The sequence below is a fragment of the Podarcis muralis genome, chromosome 10, assembly GCF_964188315.1.
Source record: "Podarcis muralis chromosome 10, rPodMur119.hap1.1, whole genome shotgun sequence".
Lineage (NCBI taxonomy): Eukaryota > Metazoa > Chordata > Lepidosauria > Squamata > Lacertidae > Podarcis > Podarcis muralis.
In genome coordinates, this window is record NC_135664.1 from 40,324,875 (window position 1) to 40,343,581 (window position 18,707).

The window sequence follows — 18,707 nt, forward strand, 5'->3', positions numbered from 1 at the left end:
ACTCTACTTGAGGAAAGAATTCAGGCAAGATGGTGGCCCATCCTTTTAAAGGAAGCTAGCACTCTCTCCTGAGATTTTGCTAGGCTGCGTGAGATGCAGGGCCCCCAAGATCTTGCAAGAAAATTAAACCCCTCCTATTCAACCATGGCGGCAGCATCAGATGTTGCAGTTGTTGTGAGCAGTATGTTATCATTGTAAGCTAAAACTGAGAAGCATGAAAATGAGTGATTGTGCAGGGGTGTGGTATAGCAATGGATTTATGGGTGTTGATCCCAGTTTAGTTTGACACTTGGCTAAGAATTAGTATTTTGTCGAGTGCACCGAATTCTGTTTGCCTCTTCTGCTCAAACTGAGAAAAGTATTACAATGGAAGATGGATTTCCCTGATGGCATATTTTTAGTTGTACAAGTACGAGCCTGAAGCTAAGCCGACCATGATCCAGAGAAATGTTAACACATACCTTATGATAAGGCTGTTTGAGGAACTGACCTAATCCGTACCTCCTGGACTACTTTACATGCTACCTGACAGACATATGCATATTATGGATGTATTTAAAAGTGTATCACAATAAAATGTTAATCATTCGTGAAATAAAGCTTCAGACATGATAATGAAGCAACAGGAAAAAGAAATAGAAGGAGAAAAAGCTCCAGGATGTTTATTCTAATTTGTGTAATCAGTGTGGATGTTTCCCAGGATCCAGCCTATTGCTTGTGTGGCAAGGAAAGGAGCAGGACTGTAGTTTATTGCCTTGTGACATAGACTTTCCTCATATTTCCAAGAGGAGCCCTGCTTTTTCAGAGTTTGCATGTGCACTTTAGACTTCTAACAAAGAGACTTAGAGGAGTCTTTCCTCCCCAACATTCTGGTCACGTTGCCTTCTTCATTAGTCCAGCATTCTTTCATCTTGTACTTCTTGGATTTTTTTGTAAAGAATGTCATGAAGTGACTTGCTAAAAATGCATTAAGGGCCCTTTTAAGGAGATGTTGTGTTATCCCATATTAGGGAATGTACTCCAAGATCCTATTCAGAAAATACATATTTTTCAGATAATAGTTTGCAATGAAATTAATTGCCTGTGCTAATCTACAGTAGAGTGGTTTGTGCATTTGATTTATTTATCACCTAACACTACAGTATCAATGTGACTTGCACTGAAAGCAGGCAAACTTCAATATCAATGTGACATATAAGAAATATAACACAGCTGTACCACTTCAAATGATCACACAGGAAAAAAGCTGCCTACCCCAACAACCTTAAGCATAATTACTAATTAAAAAATTAAATTTAAATTGCCATTTAAATTTCTACTGAGTATTGGTCAGAAATTAAATGTGCTTCATTATGCATCAACACACCTTCAAAGACAAGCAGGTTTCCATTTTGTATGTGATGATGACATAGAGAGCACAGGAAGAGCAGATGGTTCGTGCCTGTTCATCTGCCAAACAAGAAAATTCACATCACCCTCATTAAAGAAATATGTGCCCTTCCAATGCAAGGACAATCTGCACATCTCCTGGGTAGGATAGAGCGATGGCTTGATTTTACATAGAGGAACAGGAAGTGAATCAAGCGCAGGGCACTTGAGTCAATGGCTTGTGACTGAAGTGGGTTGCTAAGTCTGATGTGAAAAATGGACAGTGAGAGAAGTCTGCAAACTGCTGTCTCTCCATCTCCACACCTTTTCATTCTCCCCCAAATACTGTCACACAGTCCCAGTATCACAGAGTTCCAGTTCAAATGGTTTTTTTAAAAGGCAAGCCATATTGGTTACACCACTCTAGTGAAGTTTAGGTCCTCTAGTGAAGTTTTGTCCTGTAATCTCACAAGGGTGGGAGATCTGATGAAACATAAGCTATACTCAGTTTGATTCTTTTCTGTTATGTCAAGCCACTCCAAATTTCAGAGAGAGCAGGAGATGAACCATATCCCAAATATGAAACTCTTCACGTTAGCTCTTCACACAGCTATCACATTTTTAAAAAACTGTTACCATGAAGTCTATCTGGGACCACAGGTGTTTACTTAATTATTTGTTTTATTCAGATAGCATGACCTGCTTTTCAGTTGAAATTACATGCCAAAATAGACTACTATCATGGCCCGCCCAGATAAGGAAGGGACATGTCTGATAGTTAACTCCTTATTGGCAAAAAAAACACAGCAGTTTTCATGTTGTTCCAGATAAACATGCTTACACACTTGTAGCCTCTAGGCACCTGTCCACAGGTCTGGGCCCTATGGAGCAGTTGCAGCAATAGTGGGGTCCCTCCCCTCCTCTGGCTTATATCCCCTCCTTTGGGTTGCATGCCTGCAACCTAAGATGTCTCCTGCACAGAAATGATTACTGCTCTTCCCTCTTCAAGCCCCTTCTGGCTCTAGAAGACAGTGGGCAGAGAAAGGTCGGGAATCTACTGACCTATCGTCCCTCATCTGACCTGTCCCTTCTTCTTCCACCACCATATCTTGCACACCTTCTTCTGCCTTGAGGTGCCCTGATATTCCCTCCTTCCCTGGATCCTGCCTTGCGGGTGGCGTCACCCCCCCCCCCAAAATCACTGGTCTCCTCTCCTGGGTCACTGCCCTGGTGCCCTGCCTCCGCCACATGCTCTTCAGAGCCCTGCCCGTCCCTGACAACCAATAAAGCCTAAAACAATCCATTAAAAACAACATGGTATCATTGTTCAACTCTGTCCTGCAAGCAAAGAAGTTGACCCAGCTGGGGAGTTTCCATCTCCCCTATCAGTTCTGCTAGACTTTGGTTTCTGTGTATGCGTGTGTTAGAGAGAGAAAGAACAAACCATTAGTACCTCCTCCATGGTAACAGTACAAGTGATAGTGGAGTGAAGTGGGGACTTTTGACCGGCATGCACTAACATGCTGGTTATTGATATGAATCCATAGTTTATTTTTAACAATGGTTTAATTTGATGTACAGACCAGGCCACTGTAAGTTCTTTATAAAAAAGTAGGTTTAAAAAAAGAAGAAAGAAATAGAAAATTTGATATGCTGTATTTAAAGAAGGCAACATAGATAGTATCTTTGGCTACCTAAATATTAAGCCATCCCTTAAGAGACCTATTTTATGAAACAGGTACCTTGTGAAAATATACATTAGAAAGATTTTCTCCAGATGGTAAGTGCAAAATGACCACTCTTCCCAATGCATTTCCCTTGTGATCTATAACCATCAAAGCTACCTCTGACTCATTTTGTTGATTCCATCAACCAAACCAACATCAGCCGGTCACTTAAAATAAGTTTATAAAAGTGTTCAAGGTTCACTCATTGCTGAATCAGGCTATGTTTACAGAACAGGAAACTTTAAAAAATAAATTTGCCTCCATAATTCTACAGAACAAGAACCTAATCAAAAGCAGCCTTACAGCTGGGTGTGTTGCCTGCTTGCCAAGTTCATATTGGCAACAGCTCCTAATAAAATATAAATGCAGTGGTTATCTTTTGTTAGCATGGGAAAGAGACATATCTGAAAGAGGAGCAGCCAGTCACAAAAGTCTTTTAAAATGAATCTGAAATACAGACAGAGCTGGCCCAAGTTACTTTTCTGCTTGAGAATCAAATCCCTTCAGAACAAACATCTGACTAAACATCAGGAAGAATGGATGATTTAGTTGAGAATTCTGCATTGCAGGGGGTTAGACTAGATGACCATTGGAGTCCCTTCCAACTCTACAATTCTATGGTTTTGTGACAAGATGGTGCCCCCATCTTGGGAGAAGAGTGATATTACATCCACATTTTTCTCTAATATCTGTGGCATAGGTTGAGTACATGTAATTTTCTACATGAAGTCCATTTTCTGTCATTTCTCAGACGATGCTGATTGCATGCATTGAAATGACTTTTATGGGGAAAGTGCTTCACCAGCCATGGCAGAGCGCTGCAACAGTGTTGTCAAGTTGATAAATGACTGAAAAAAGGCTTCTTGCAGAGAATCAAATCCCTTCAGAACAGTCCCTTCATTGCCTCATCTCTCTCTTTCTCTTCCTACAGTTGTCTGTGAGCATCTGAAAACATCTGGTTCAGCTCTTATTACAAATTCAACTTCACTGAGCACAAAAAGAACTAAGCAGTTCTTAGCTGCTTGGGTTGCTCACGTTCTTGCATTGTGGACTGGATTTTCCCTTTTAATACAAAGGGAAAATAGGCTCCACAGAACGTTATGAAGTAGGTTATATAAAGTTCATAAGATGAAGAAAGCAGCTGTTGCTTTCAGGCTTCTAAGAGCAACTGTTTCAAACAACTATAGATGCATAGAGAGGCCAGAGAGATATTATAGGAACTAAAATGCCATGAGACCTAAACCACATGCTTAGTCAGTCCATCAGGTTAGCTTTGGGGGATCCTGGCTTCATGAATAATGGAAATCCCCTGTCCTCACCCCCACCCCGACACACACAGTCAGTGTGACTATATAGCTTCATTTACAGTTGTGCACTGCAAAATTCTTCCCTTCCTTAATGCCTTCTCAGGTTGAGCTGCACCAGCAAGTATCATAGATGCAAGATACACCTCACACTTACTGGCCACATTCACACCAGAGCTACAATTCTCAGTTGTTGCTGACATCCGCCTGTCTCAGGAGACAGCGGAGAAGTGTGCTTTAGGGGTGAAGTCAAACTGTTGGAAGGTTACAATGCCTTCTGTGGTTGTAGAGATTGATACAGGAGATGTTTCGTTGCAGCTGGGGTAGATGAAGGCATCCGGTTTTGCTGATGCAGATGCACCATGGCATTTGTGCTCCTTCCAGTGGCCATTCTTCCTCTGGTCACTGTTATGGATGATCACTGCAAGGGATTCCCACATGGCAAGGTTGATGTTGCCAGTCTTCATGTCACGTTTGCAGACATCTTTGCAGCATGGAGTTGGTCTGCCAACAGGCCTGGTTCCTTTGGCAAGACAGGTACAGCTAAGGCCCACCTCTCCAAAAGGGTATGGGACAATATGATGTTAACAACCAATACCTATGAAGGTCTACCAGGTTTGCATGTTGAGGCTGTCTCCTCCTCCTCCGCAAGGCCTGCCAAGGTGCTTTGGTGCATCCCTTTGAGATTGCTAGTGTGCCTTCCTGGAAGGCACCTTGGCGATTGTCAAAGGGACATGCCAGGGCGGAGGTGCGACCTATTGACAATTGCCAAAGCGATCCCAGAAAGTGCTCTGGTGCTTGTCAGCAGGGTTGGGCTGACTCACACCAGTGTGCCAGTCTTAATTGGGACATTCTGAGATTGGTTTCTGTTATCCGGGATGTCCCACTGAAAACAGGACAGTTGGAGGAGTATGGATTTGGGAAGTAGTGATGAATTAAGTAGTCACCTTTCAACAAAACTGGTCCATGTGGTGGCAGGAACTAGACTTCTTGGGTAAATATGCACTTCTGGCTTCAGCTGCTCTTGCTCCAAACAGAGAGTGTAAATACCAGTGCTGGCTAACATGGTGCCCTGTGCATCATCACTGGCCATAGCCATGCTGGCTGGGGCTGATGGGAACTGTAGTCTCAAACATGTGCCAGCTTTACAGTTCTCTGACACTTGGACATCTACCCATTCTGCAGATGCTCTTAGCTTTGAGCACTTGACCTTATGATCTTATTTACAATTAAATAAATGTAAAAAAAAAAAAAGAAAGCTGCATGCCTTTGATTTTTCCTTGGAAGTAAGTAAGTTTTGGCTTTCTTTTGAGTAAGCATAAGATTGAGTTCTTAGAATAAAATGCAGAACAAGCTCTAAACTTAGTATGTATAAATTGACATAGGCTATTGAGGCCAAAACAAATTTTGTAATCTCTTCAATTCTCTAAGCCAACTTAAAACATTTGATTGAGGCTCAAACTGTGTTGTGCCTTGACAGCTAAACAAACATGCAGTTCTATATCGCTAAAAGGCTTATTGGCAGAAACAGAACAATGCGTAGGCTGATGTGTCAGGAGAGCTTTCTGACAGAAAGCATGCTTTAAATACCCTGTTAGCAAAGTAGTTGAACTCTGTGACATGTCAAAAACATGAAGAAGTTCAAGGGGGAAAGATGTGAGAACAAGCCTTTGGGAAACCACTTTAGCTTATGTAGAATTATTTGGGGCAAGGGGGTTGAAAAATAAATCACTTGAGGAATAATAAAGTTAGAAATATGACTTGAAATACATACATTGTTTAAAGGGGATGAAAAGAAGACAACTAAAGTCTTGTGTTTCTTTTCTTTTTCAGTAGAAGCAAGCTATTTTTATCATTATACAATGCCTAGTTTCTGTAGATTCAGATATGGTAGATTCCCTACTATTACGGATAATAACAATAATAACAATAACAACAACAACAACAACAATAATAATAATAAATCATAGCATGTTTAGAGGGAGATCTTATCTCAGATATTCACTGGGTCTACTAGCAGAGGACCTATATTTTATAGTTAATCATTAATAACCAGGAATTTTTTGACGTGAACATTCAGCCATAATTTAATGCAGCCTCTAACTTGGCAAGATTCCCAAATCAGCAGATGTTTCTCCTTTATATAGCACTAACAGGGTGTGACTGGCAATGCCCGGGAATTTTCAGACCCCCCCCCAAAAAAAAATTTGTGATTTTAGAATACATAGTGTAATTTGTGAGTTTGTGCCCATCATGCAAAAAATCGAGTGAAGTCACACCAAAGTCACACTTGGGCTCACCATCTTGATTCAAAATGGCACCTGGCATCCAAACATCAATGAAACACCGCCAACCCCAGTGGCAGCTCTTATGGCATCAAATTTCAGCAGCGCCCTGAGTGACACCCTCCACCTCTCGCGCTCCATTCTAAATCATATTTGCAGCATCCCCAGCAGTGTCCCCAAGGCTCTGTGCCCAGTGTGACTGAACTAAATCCACCTCTGCCTCACCTCAGAAAACCTTGTGAGGAGTTTGGAAATGATATATTGGGAGGTGACCAAGCCTGTGCCAAAAAAAACAACAGGTGAAGTCACACCAAAGTTATTGTTTGGTTGCCATATTGAATCAAAATTATGCCCAGAATCCAAATATTGATTAAGACTGCCATCTCCACCTTAGGAACCGTCGCGCCCAATTTGGTGATGATATCTCAAGAGATGACTGAACCTGTTTTTCAACACCAAAGCATAGAGTAACATTGTACAATGCAGGCCTAAAATAGGAAAATAGACAGTCACTGTGAGTAGAATCGTAACAAATTCCAGCTCAGATAGAAAATAATAACATAAATTCTCTGGGAATGAAACTGGATTATGCTTTCTTCTGATAGAAGCTTATGAGTTATGATGACAGGACCCATAAATATCTTGCTTGATGTATCACATTGTCAACAAAAATGCCTTTTGATGCACACGGAGTAAGTTTATATTCTCCTTTGTCTTCAGCCCACATTTCCTCCACAGTGTAATGCACAGGTGAGAAAGAAAGAAGACAATCCTTGTTCTCATAAGAGTTCACAACTTAGTGGCCAGATAGTTTGGACAGATGTGATGCAGGGGAGGAGGTAACAAATCAACATTAAATAGAAAAGAAGCATGATCTGCTACCATATTTCCAGTCTATGTCCTATAAATTGGACTATAGAAATTGTCCATAATGTAGACAATGAATCTGACACTATCAGATGAATTGCTGCCAAGACCAAAATACTTGTTGTCTTTGTTCCAAATGATTTGCAACTGCAACATGTTCTCTGATTTATTTCCGAGATTTATGTGGCAGCAGTCATCTATTTAAGATGAAAGAAACAGGAAGGAAGGTGGTGGTGGAAGTATTTGTAAGATAGATCCTGAACTCAAACTTTACTCAAACAGAATATGAAAGAGAAATGGGAGGGGAAAGATGATTTGCTTGTTGTCTTCAACACTCAGAGTTGAGAAACTATTTGTTTAGAATCATAGAGCTGCAGGAATCCTTTATCCAAAGTAGGGACCCTGGGATTAAGAGTGTCATGCACTACCAACTGAACATTGATTGCCTTCTGCTTTCACAAAAAGACACATGACTCCCAGTTGCTACTGATTTTGTTTGGATGATTATTTTTTAGCTTTTAGTTTGTATTTGCTTAAAACTGAGGTGAAAACAACATTAAGTGTCATGGGAAATTCAATGTCATTGTGGCACAATAAGCATCTTATTAAGGTCTTGTGGCAGGAGGGTGTTCTAGAGCAAGCACACTGATCCCCAGTCTCCTTTTCATTACCCAAATGTTATTGGGTAATATGATACATATAATAAGTCATTTCTATGAAAATGTGGGTCCCACTCTGTTTTTGCTTCCTCTTTTCTGTGGTTGTGCAAGTGGTCATCCTACAACATGGGGAGGGCATGGCTTTACATTGGTGCAAAATGCACCCCCAGACTGTTTCATGCAGTCCCCCAATATCTGGACAGGATAACTGCAGGATAACTGTCTGAGGGTTTTTTGCATAGCCCTCAGCCGTCAGAGCATGGCTATTGCCTGAATTTACGTGGCATAGTGAGTGTGTCTTGGAGGCAAAGTACGTGAAGGAATGTATTCCATTGGCAGTAATTCTATCTCTGCTCCCTGTGAGTAAGAGTCAGTCTGTGTTGGTGACATAAATTTCCACACAGAACATTTTTGTTAGTTTTGGAAGTAAATGAAAGGCTGCTTATTTCATTCCATTCTTCCACCTTGAAGGTTAATCCAGATTTTAAAGAGATGTGTGAGGTTAAAAAATAGAAGCAAAAAGTTTGCACTTAAAAAAACAATTGTCCTCCCCATTCCTGTGGGTTTTCTTACTTCTTTTTGTGTACACCCAGCTATAAAGCATTAGTCAAAATGTGATGTTTTGTAAATGGCTAATCTTGTCTTTTCATGTCAGTCCCTTAATTTATCAGCATATTTTCTGTTTTTATCTGACAGAGAAGAATACCAGAGCTTTCGCTTTAGATTGTGGGGCACCGTTGTATGGGAGTGGGTAGTACCCTTGCTGTTATTACTGTTGTTCTTTAAGGGCTATATGGACTGTTTGAAGTGCTAAAGAAACAAACAAAAGAAACTATTGTGGGCCAAGGCAGGACATCAAGACCCCCAAGCTAGACACAGTGCCATTTATGCAACTAGCAACTGTTTGAATGGCTTTAATTGCAGGTGTGAAGCTTTAAACAAAATGTTCTAAATTAATTGAAGGCATTTGGGGGGCTTTAAGGAAAATGAAAAGGATGGCTGCACATGGGAACAGGTTCCCAACATTTTGAGAGAGAGGTTTTTATTGAGGAGAATGCCCTTCAGTGCTTCCTTAAAAGAGCAGTAAAGACTACTGCACTTGTAACTCAGCTAACTTCCATCTCACCTAGCATATATGCACCATGGGCAATGGCAGCTCAAGATTGAGTCTGGTTCATCTTGCCACATCCCTTATGGAATTCCATTACGAGAGAAGAAAAAGCCCTGCAGGCTGGGCATTTATCCTTGCCCCAGGCACAGTACCAAGCACCGCTACTGGTCAGTTGGCACTGCACCCAGTGAAACGCTCCCTAAATTTCTGCTGCCATTGGCCAATTCAGCAGCTAGAGGATGATCCAGCCTACAATAGGCCAGTTCACAGGGGAGGCCTGAGGCCCACCTGCCAAGCTGCCCACCCGATGAGGGCAAACAGATTTTTCAGGGGAGGGGAATCATTCAGCACAGCTGAGACCTGTTCTCTCAGCCATTCACTATTTACCCCAGGAGTCTCCAACCTGGTGCCTATGGGTGGCATATCACCTGCAAAGGTTTTTATTGGTGTCCTTGGACAGGTGCCCTAGACTCTGAACTTTTATTTTAAAAATTAAGTCTATAGCTCTCCTAGAAAGAAAGCTATGGGCCAAAATTGCTTCTAGGCAATTTCTGTGAAATGAGAATGGTGTGGCAACTTTTCATATTTTTTCTGGTGCTGAGGAATGCTCCCTGTTGCTATTAGATAGCAACAGCATCAGTGTGTGTGTGTGTGTGTGTGTGTGTGTGTGTGTGTGTGTTGTGTGTCAGGATCAGCGGAAAATATTTGATTTTTCATGGTAAGCATAAGGTTGTTGTTCTAATTATGTCATTCCCCAAGACAGCCATATTGTGTTATGTCATGCCCCCTCCATGGCACCCATTTTGTGACTGGCACCCCCAGCACTCTAAAAATTCAAAATGTGCCCACTATTCCCAAACAGTTTGTTGACCCTTGATTTACCTAATGCACTTTCAGAAATGTTGGTCCAGAGAAACACAGAAAAATAGGAAGCTTCCATAAACCAGGTCAGACCATTGTCCATCTACTTTGCATTGTGTACACCAACTAGCAGCAGCTCTCCAGGCTTTCTGGCAGTGGACGTTCCCAGGGGACTGAACCTGGGACTTCCTGCATGCAAAGCAGATGCTCTACCACTAAGCATGAACCCATTTCATTCAGATTTAAGCATGTGTATCTTGTTCATTGAAAAGAACGCATTTGAAGATGCACAACTGGAACTAAATCATCTCAAATTATGGCCTTTTCTTTTTTTTAATATTTTGAAAAAGCGATCTTATGCTGAAATATGGTGCTTACTCTACATAGGATGGCAGCCAGTAGCAGATGGTGGGGTATGGCACAGCGGTGCTTACACGACCTCCCAGCATGTGGATCACAGCTCCTTGCAGGGAGAGAAAGTGAGAGGGTCAAGGTGGCAGGGAGTTCAGCCCTGTGTGGGTGCACTGGATGGACCAATGTGGTGCTCCTGCTGGTGCGTTTGCACAGCGCTGACCTCCTTCCCCCTTGCCCATTCCACTCTCCCTCCCAGTAAGTAACAGCAACCCACCTGCTAAGAAGTCAGGTAAGCAATGCCCCATGACTCCAATGAGTTCTAGGTCTAAGCATCAATTTTGATGAAGAGCTTTATGTATCTGCAAGTTTGATTCGAGTAGGATATTGTCTCACTTGCTCTGTGCATTTGAATTATTTTATAATGACTAAAAATAAATCATTTTATGCACTTTTATCATCCCCCCTCCCCCAAGTTGAGCTGCTAACTGCAAATATAGATTCCCAAATGAATTCAGCAGACTTTGCTTCCGAAGTTGGTTGTAATTCATAACTACCTCATGTTGGGGGGGAAATGTTTAAAAATATTTGGAACTATTGAAAAATTAGATATGTGAATCTGGTCTTCACGTAAAACAATGCCAGTTCATATTCACCAGGTGGTGTGCTTCAGATGAGAATTTTTTTTCTTTTAAAAAGGTTATTGAATATAGATAAGAAAGAATTAAATGGTGCCATAAAAGCTTAAAAGGTAAGAAACACACACACCCTTTTGCATCCATTTACATAGCCTTGGTATCATTTCCTGTGAACTGTGTTATGGTGAAGCTTCAAATACTGCTTTGAACATTTCTGTGGTTTCTTGAATAAATGTCCATAATCCAGTATTGTATGCTCTTAAATTTTAGGCATGTACTTTTTTGAAAAGCAATAAAACCTAATATAGTTCAACAGGGGAAAGAGAAAAAATGTAACAACAGAAGAATGGCAGTCACTGTGTTGCAAATATAAAAGAAAAAAGAGCAAATGACTCCTCAAAGTATCAGACTATAAACTGTCCCAAAATGGTAGGGCAGGCATGGCCAAACTTGACCCTCCAGCTGTTTGGAGACTACAGTTCCCACCATCCCTGACCACTGGTCCTGTTAGGGATGATGGGAGTTGTAGTCCCCAAACAGCTGGAGGGCCAAGTTTGGACATACTTGTGGTAGGGGTTAAACCTCTACATGCCCCCATCCAACTCTAGTTGCACTTTTATTTAAGAGAATAGTTATATTTCATTGCTGTAAAAAACCAAAGGAACTCTAAGCTATGGCTCCTGCCTTTAACTACCTCTAGGAATGAGGGAGAGATTGGATTCAGTTCATTTCTAAAGATGAACCTACTTCATTTGCACTTGCAAACCAAAATACACCCTCCTTTGAAATTTGCGCTTGTCTGAATTTTGCAATGCAATTCTCCAACCAGTTCTCCACTTTGCACACCCCCAAACTGGTTCAAGGTGGTGATGGAACAACCTCCAGAAAGAGCACATTGAGGGAAGAAAGAGGAGATTGTTCCACGAGGCAAGCAGAAATGCTTGCACTGGTGGAACATTTGTAACAATGCGACATTGAATTATTCCCACAATTGTGGGGGGGGGTTTGGGGGGGGGTTACTAAAAACTAGAAAAGCTGCAGGGTTTAAGCAGCAGTGACTTATGCAGACAGAAAGAGAATAAAATAAATACTCAAAACAGCAGGATAAAATCACTTTGAATAAAACCAACTATATACCACACAGTAAGACAGACTAAAATGCTTCAATAAATGTTTAAAGGTCATGATCTGTTGCCTGAAACTTAACTGTGGGTGCAAAGGAATCTTCCTAGGGGGTGTGGTATGCCATAAGTGGGGCAGCACTGCATATAAATCAGCTATTCTTTCTTCCATTCATTTTTGTTAATAGTATTGAGAAAATCAGTTTTCTCTTAACTTTTCTCTTAGATTCTTACAAATTCACTCATGATCATATGTGACGTGTAAGATGTTAGTTTAATTGGACTTTCAGTTGGTCACTCAGTGTTGCATTCAGTGTAGAACTAAGTAGCACTTTGTGAGAGCAGAATGACTTGCCCTTGTGCAACAGGACTCCCCCTCCCCAATCCTCCCCCAATTTTAAATCTGGGAGTCATGTCTATTTGTGAAAGCAGAAGGCAATAAATGTCTACCTTGATACTCAGTGTTTCTTCCAACTCTATGATTCTGCCTTATGGAGCATCATTCCCAGGGTTACTGCATGGGCAAAAGGATGGCTGTGCATATGGCCCATTAATGAGATGTAATTCCCTAATTCACCTCTTGTGAGTGGGGTGATGAATTGGGGTGGGTGGAAGCAATTAGTTGTAGTCCTAAAATTGGCCTTTTTTCACTCACCAGCTTGGAGTGCACTTTCCTTCTCACAATTCATCTAGAGAAAAGGGTGAATCCTAGTTTGACACCATGCAATGTTAAAGTACAGCAACACAATCCTAAAAAGGAACTAGAGAGTAATCTCAGACCTGGAAGTCTCTCTTTATATTTTATAATAAATTTTATTGTTTTTAATTAAAACGTTTAAGAATTAGTTGTGTGTGTGTGTGTGTGTGTGTGTGTGTGTGTGTGTGTGTGTGTGTAAAAGATCACATAGATCAATACAATGAAATGTAAATATTCTTACTTAAAATACAAACTAGCAGTAGTCAAAACAGATTACATTAATACAAACATACAAAGGAAACAGCCTAATCCTAAACATACCCCCCTTACTGCCACAATTGCTTCAGCTTCATAAAATAAGTTAATTTTGTTCAAGATCCTCAAGCAGTAATTGAGAGGTTTCTCTTTAGTTGCAGGTGGTGGTATTCAGATATGGGCTATAAGTGCTTTCCCATTTTAAAAAAACAACAATCATTTGCTGAAACAACATTTATCTAACTTTTTTTGACTAGAAAGTGCTGGCAAGTCACCAAAGTACAGACAAATGCCTTCACATACAAGCAATTACTATTGTTCCAAATTTAATCCATTTTTTTCCTCCCCCCCCTCTCCCCAAATATCAACAAAAGCAATATGAGATGTTTCAGAATAGGATGATGCTTGAGGCAAAAAAGTGGGCTGTTTTGGCAGTCCACAGAAGAAAAACGTGAGACCACCTAGTTAGAGGGATTGTTGCCTTTTAATCCTACTAGCAGAACAAATGCAAACGGGAATCAATTGGCAGCTCTGGAGAAAGAAGCAAATGGACAAATGCTACAGTCTGGTTATATGGAACTTCCCTGGTGAAAAGGTAGGAGATAGGAAGACATGTTGCAAGAAAAAGCCAACGTGGTGCAGTGTCAGACTAGGACCAGCATACTCCAAGAGTAAGCAACATGCACACATGGGATTTATTCCATTCACTTCTAGGAAAGAGGTTGCGCCATGTGCACACACAGTGTGTGCATCAGAGGTTTTTTTCCTGCAGTAAGCCATTGGAAGGAGGGTTTCTTTTTAATCAAAGGTCAATGGAAGCTGGCATTCGCAAGAATGTATTACTTTATCTGCATTTTTCCGTGCACTATCCTAAGGACTTGGGGAAGTTAGAATTTATTCTTTTTGCACATTAATTATCTTGACAACACATCAAATACATTTAGCTAAGAAATAGTAAGCTGCCTGTGGCCACACAGGTTTCAGAGCTATTGTAGTCTGGATCAGCACTGCAAGGTCAACGTCTGCGGCAACCCTCTACAGATCTCCCAGGGAGTAAGCCTCAATGAACTCAGTGAGGATTACTTATTGGTAGATACACATAGAATTGCACCGATTCTGTCCACTGCAGCACTTGCTTCAATCCAGCTCAGTCTTGTAATAATCACATTTTCCCCTTGGCTAAGCAAATGGTGTTCCTAAACATAGATTTGCCTTATGTTAGTTTACACCAGAATAAGACTATCTAACCACCTACTGGTAGGACCAGGGAAGAGGAGAAACATGAAGTTGATCTCATAGGATTTCGGGGAGTGGTTCTAAATATTGCTAAACTGCAAGTCCTGTCATCCCTGATGATTGGCCATGCTAGCTGGAGCAGTATCTGCAGGGCACCACCTTGGCATCCCTGCATAGTAACTTTGCAGATATTACATTGATGGGAAGAAATACAGACGTCTAAAGCATGACTGAACCTAAGCAATTCCTCACTAGGAATACCTGTAATGGCAGAATGCTGACATGCTTAGTGGTCATGAATTATCTTAAGCTGTGTGGCACAACCCCCTCCCTCCTTTCCAACACATGGAGTGTCTACTTCCTGACTCTAAAGTGAAGCCAGTAATGACAAAAGTCCATCTAAAGCTAAAACACGACTGCCTCTTGGCTTCCAAATGGCAGATGGTAAAAAATATACCCTAATTTCTTTTGCAGGGTGCATTATCCCAAGTTTCCACTCCATTATGATGAAAACAGACCACTCTGTATTTACTGGTGGCTTTGCTAAAATAACCCTTGTGCACATTCTTCTTAACAATTCACTTTAACTGCAGCAAGGAAAGGGAGGCTGATTGCAAAGCCACAGCAGCTCAGCCTACAAGAATGTTGACAGCACAGTGCTGTATATAGAAATCCATTGCGTGGATGTAATGAAGTTGCAAAGCTGAGCGAGGGTTTGCAAACTGCCCTTTGCAATGTTATTTTTCCCATGTCTCTTTCTGTACCATATTATTTCCAATCTCCACATCAGATGATGGGCTGATTCTGGTTTACATTGTGGGCTCTTCTTGACATAATGTTTGGCTAGTTGAAGCGGCTTTTTATTACCATACATCTAGAAAACTTACATAGACATTGATAATTCGTGTAATGTTTCTGGGCTTAATGTTCAGAGTCATAAGCATAACAATGGAGATCTTTGATTCGTTTTGGTTTCTTATTTGCCCAAAATTTCTGATTATCTGCTCAACCTTTGGACTATTTAGGATTTTTTTTTCTCAATCTAAGACACTCTGGAATTAAACTCTTAAACTGCTTGACTCCTCTCACTGGGCCAGTTCAGCTGATGCTTGAAAGGTCCACTCTAGCCCTTTTCCCGGGCTGCACCCTGGCTCTGGCCATCCATGCAGGAGAAAGCTATCCAAAATGCAGCCCATATGAATGAATTCCTACAGACATTAACCAAAATTGCATGATTGGTTCCCAGATAATACCCAAGAATCAGCCGTGCAATTTTGGCCAATGCTTTACGTGGGTCCCACTTACACATGCGGGGGTCCAGAACATAACAAAAGGGATTTTCTCTATACCCCCAAGCTTTTGACAATGCTGGTCACATAGCTACATTTTAGACATTATAGTAGAATTATGGAAACCACTCCTGAATGACACTCCTGTAATGTTTAAAGACCTGCAGCTGTGTCAGTGGGTCCTTCTTAGCATCATATCATTGCCCTTGATCCTGGTCAGGTGGTGATTTTTGTTAAGCCCATGTGATTGGCCCTGAGCACATGGTTGTGAACCTTTAAATTACAGCAAGACTGTGGGATGACCCATATGAAGACAACCTAAGACCATTTAAAATGTACATCAATTCACAACAAAGCAAAGGCATATATATTATGCAAGTAAAGGGCTCTTTGTCAGTTACTTCAGCCTTTAGTACAGTTTCCCTTGCCTGAGTAAACATATCTGAACTGTTTTAATAGGGTGTTTCAGGAAAACAGATCATATCAATCAACTCTAAGAAGATTCTGCAGTCATTGTCACGAAGGCTTTCTCATTCCATCAAGTGAAAAAGGCTGGGTAAACTATAGAGCTTCTCAGTTCTTGATTTCTCAGCTGAGACCATTAAATTAAGAATTTAATTTTTACAGGATTTGAAAGATGTGAGTTATCCTTTCTTAGGAAACCAGATGGGAGACTAATGCAGTGTATTTCACAAGCCACTGAGCAATAACTGTATGGGATCTGCTTTCATATACTTTTGACACAGTTATATTTGAACCAGTAACCCTCAGTCTGCATAGCCATTATGATTCCCTTGAGCCATCTAGCCTGCTAAGTGGTTTACCCTCGGATGCAATCTGATGTTGCAATGAATTGCAAAATATGGGTGTTCCAAAGCCAGGATGAATGGTTTACAGCCATTTTATTTCATATGGTTTCAAGCAGATCTCCATGTGCTGGTCTTTGTGGCTTCGCCTGTCCTCCTCCTTTGCTTTCTTTTGCAATTTGCTTACGATCATTCCTCAGGCTTATCATTAAAAGCAGACAGCATTGAAAGAGTTTCAACCAATTTCATAACACATTTTACATTATTAAGACTCAAAACCACAATCTGACCCAGTTCTGTTGAAAAGCGAAACTAACTTGATTGCATGTGGGTAACGCTGTAGGAGTCTGATGTGTAGGCTGGGGGCTGGGGGAAGAGGGAAGAGGGAGGAGGGATAACTTGATCATGTTTTCTCCCTTTCAGCCCCTTATGAGGAATGCTTTGGATTATTTACATTAGGGAGACACACAACTCCACAAAAATGCAGTTTATATTTGATAGATGGCTGCTTTGTGTTACCAAGGAACACAATCTACTTCCAGAGATCTGTTTGGTCTTTGAAGATACAGAGATTGTCTCCTGCTATGGCCCCTCCTATCTGAGTAAAAGCCAGTAATGCCCCTTCCTCCATCCTAGTTTAGAAAACCACAAAATACAATTCCTTTGCCTATAGAGTTTAGCTGTGACAAAGCTTTTCAGATCTGCTGTCAGAATACTGGGACTTGAAAAGTACAAGCTGGCTTATAAGCTTGTTGAAATTCTGTATTAATTAGATGACAAAGATGGGAAGAGGCTTTAAGAGAGAGAGAGAGAGATGAAAAACAGCCCCACTCAGTGTTATCAAGCAAATTAAAATAAAGCATGGGTGGAATACATCAGGCATGTCTCATTGCAAACAGGAAAGCTCAACTTTTAGCTGGAATTTAAACAGCAGTCTGTGCCTTGCAGAAACACACGCAGTAATGTCAGACTCAGCAATGTCCCCGCTGATGTTTACAGCTATGCTCTGGTCTGTGGAAATGTAGAAAATCAGACAGTGGGTCCGCTTGGCTCCCCTGGCTCCGAGACAGCGAGCAAAAGAAAAAGACAGACTACACAAGCGCCACCTCACTTTCAGAGGTGTAATAGCAACAAAAAGGATGCTCAGCTTTTGCAGCATGCATTTTCTTAGTATGCATTGTGCATTCCAACAAAGTTGTTGTTAAGGAAGATATTTGCAAGTAATGTATTGATTGATGGTGGGGTTTTTTTCCCCTCACTGGAAAGTTTGTTGGTGTTTGATGAACAGACAGAAGTAGGCTACAAGGCAACAACACTATATCATTAAAGGAAATACCCCTAAATTTGCCAGTTCTTGCTGAAGTAACAGAGAGCTCTTTTTGCATCCAACTTCGATGCTGTCCGCATTGCTTTTATTGCTGCTTTGATCTTCCACTCCATTTGCGGCTATTTGCAGGGGGTGCAGCAATTCACAGTGTGATGACATCAGATTGCATGTCCTGTCTTTCTAGATAGAGGCAGGGCTGTTGCTGAAAGTGCCATAACATTTCGTTCTGGTCCAAGAGCCCTCCTTCCATTGTTTTGCTATTGTTGTTAATGTTCCCAAGGTGCGGTGCTGTGAGAGTCACTTTTCCATGGCTTTGTTCCATGGGGATGTTGTAATGCTGAAAAGCCCACAGCCACATGGCCAGGCCTGATGATCATCATATGGATGCTTCCCACCAAAGTGGATCCCAAAGAGAAGGAAGGTGCTGATGCCATGGGAAAGACGCCACATGGTTTAACATACCCGCAGGGCTGCAGGCCTTTGAATATTCAAAACAGAGCAGAGGAATGAAGTCCAGGAAGAGTAATTCCCATGGTGCTGTTGTAGGGTAGAAAAGCCAAGAGAATCTGAAGCAGTTCCAGCCTAGTAGAGTCAGTATTTTATAACCTGGGGATGCCTCCTTCTTTAAACAGCCCTGAAGCTTTGAAAAGGTTGCAGCCCCAATTTTTACTGCTTTCTTCATTTGTTTAAAACATGTAAATAAATGTTCATCACAATACCTTCAAGAGCAACTTAGTATAGTAACCAAATCTATAACAGATAATCTATAGTAATATAGTTTAGGTTATCCGTGGAAATTCTACTT

At 41.2% G+C, this 18,707-nt stretch overlaps 1 long non-coding RNA gene across 2 annotated transcripts in view; it reads left to right on the forward strand.

Annotated features, from left to right (window-relative positions):
* LOC114606052 (uncharacterized) overlaps window positions 1–18,707 on the forward strand; it is a 201,633-nt gene that overhangs the window by 90,590 nt on the left and 92,336 nt on the right. The gene's annotated exons all lie outside the window — the stretch shown is intronic.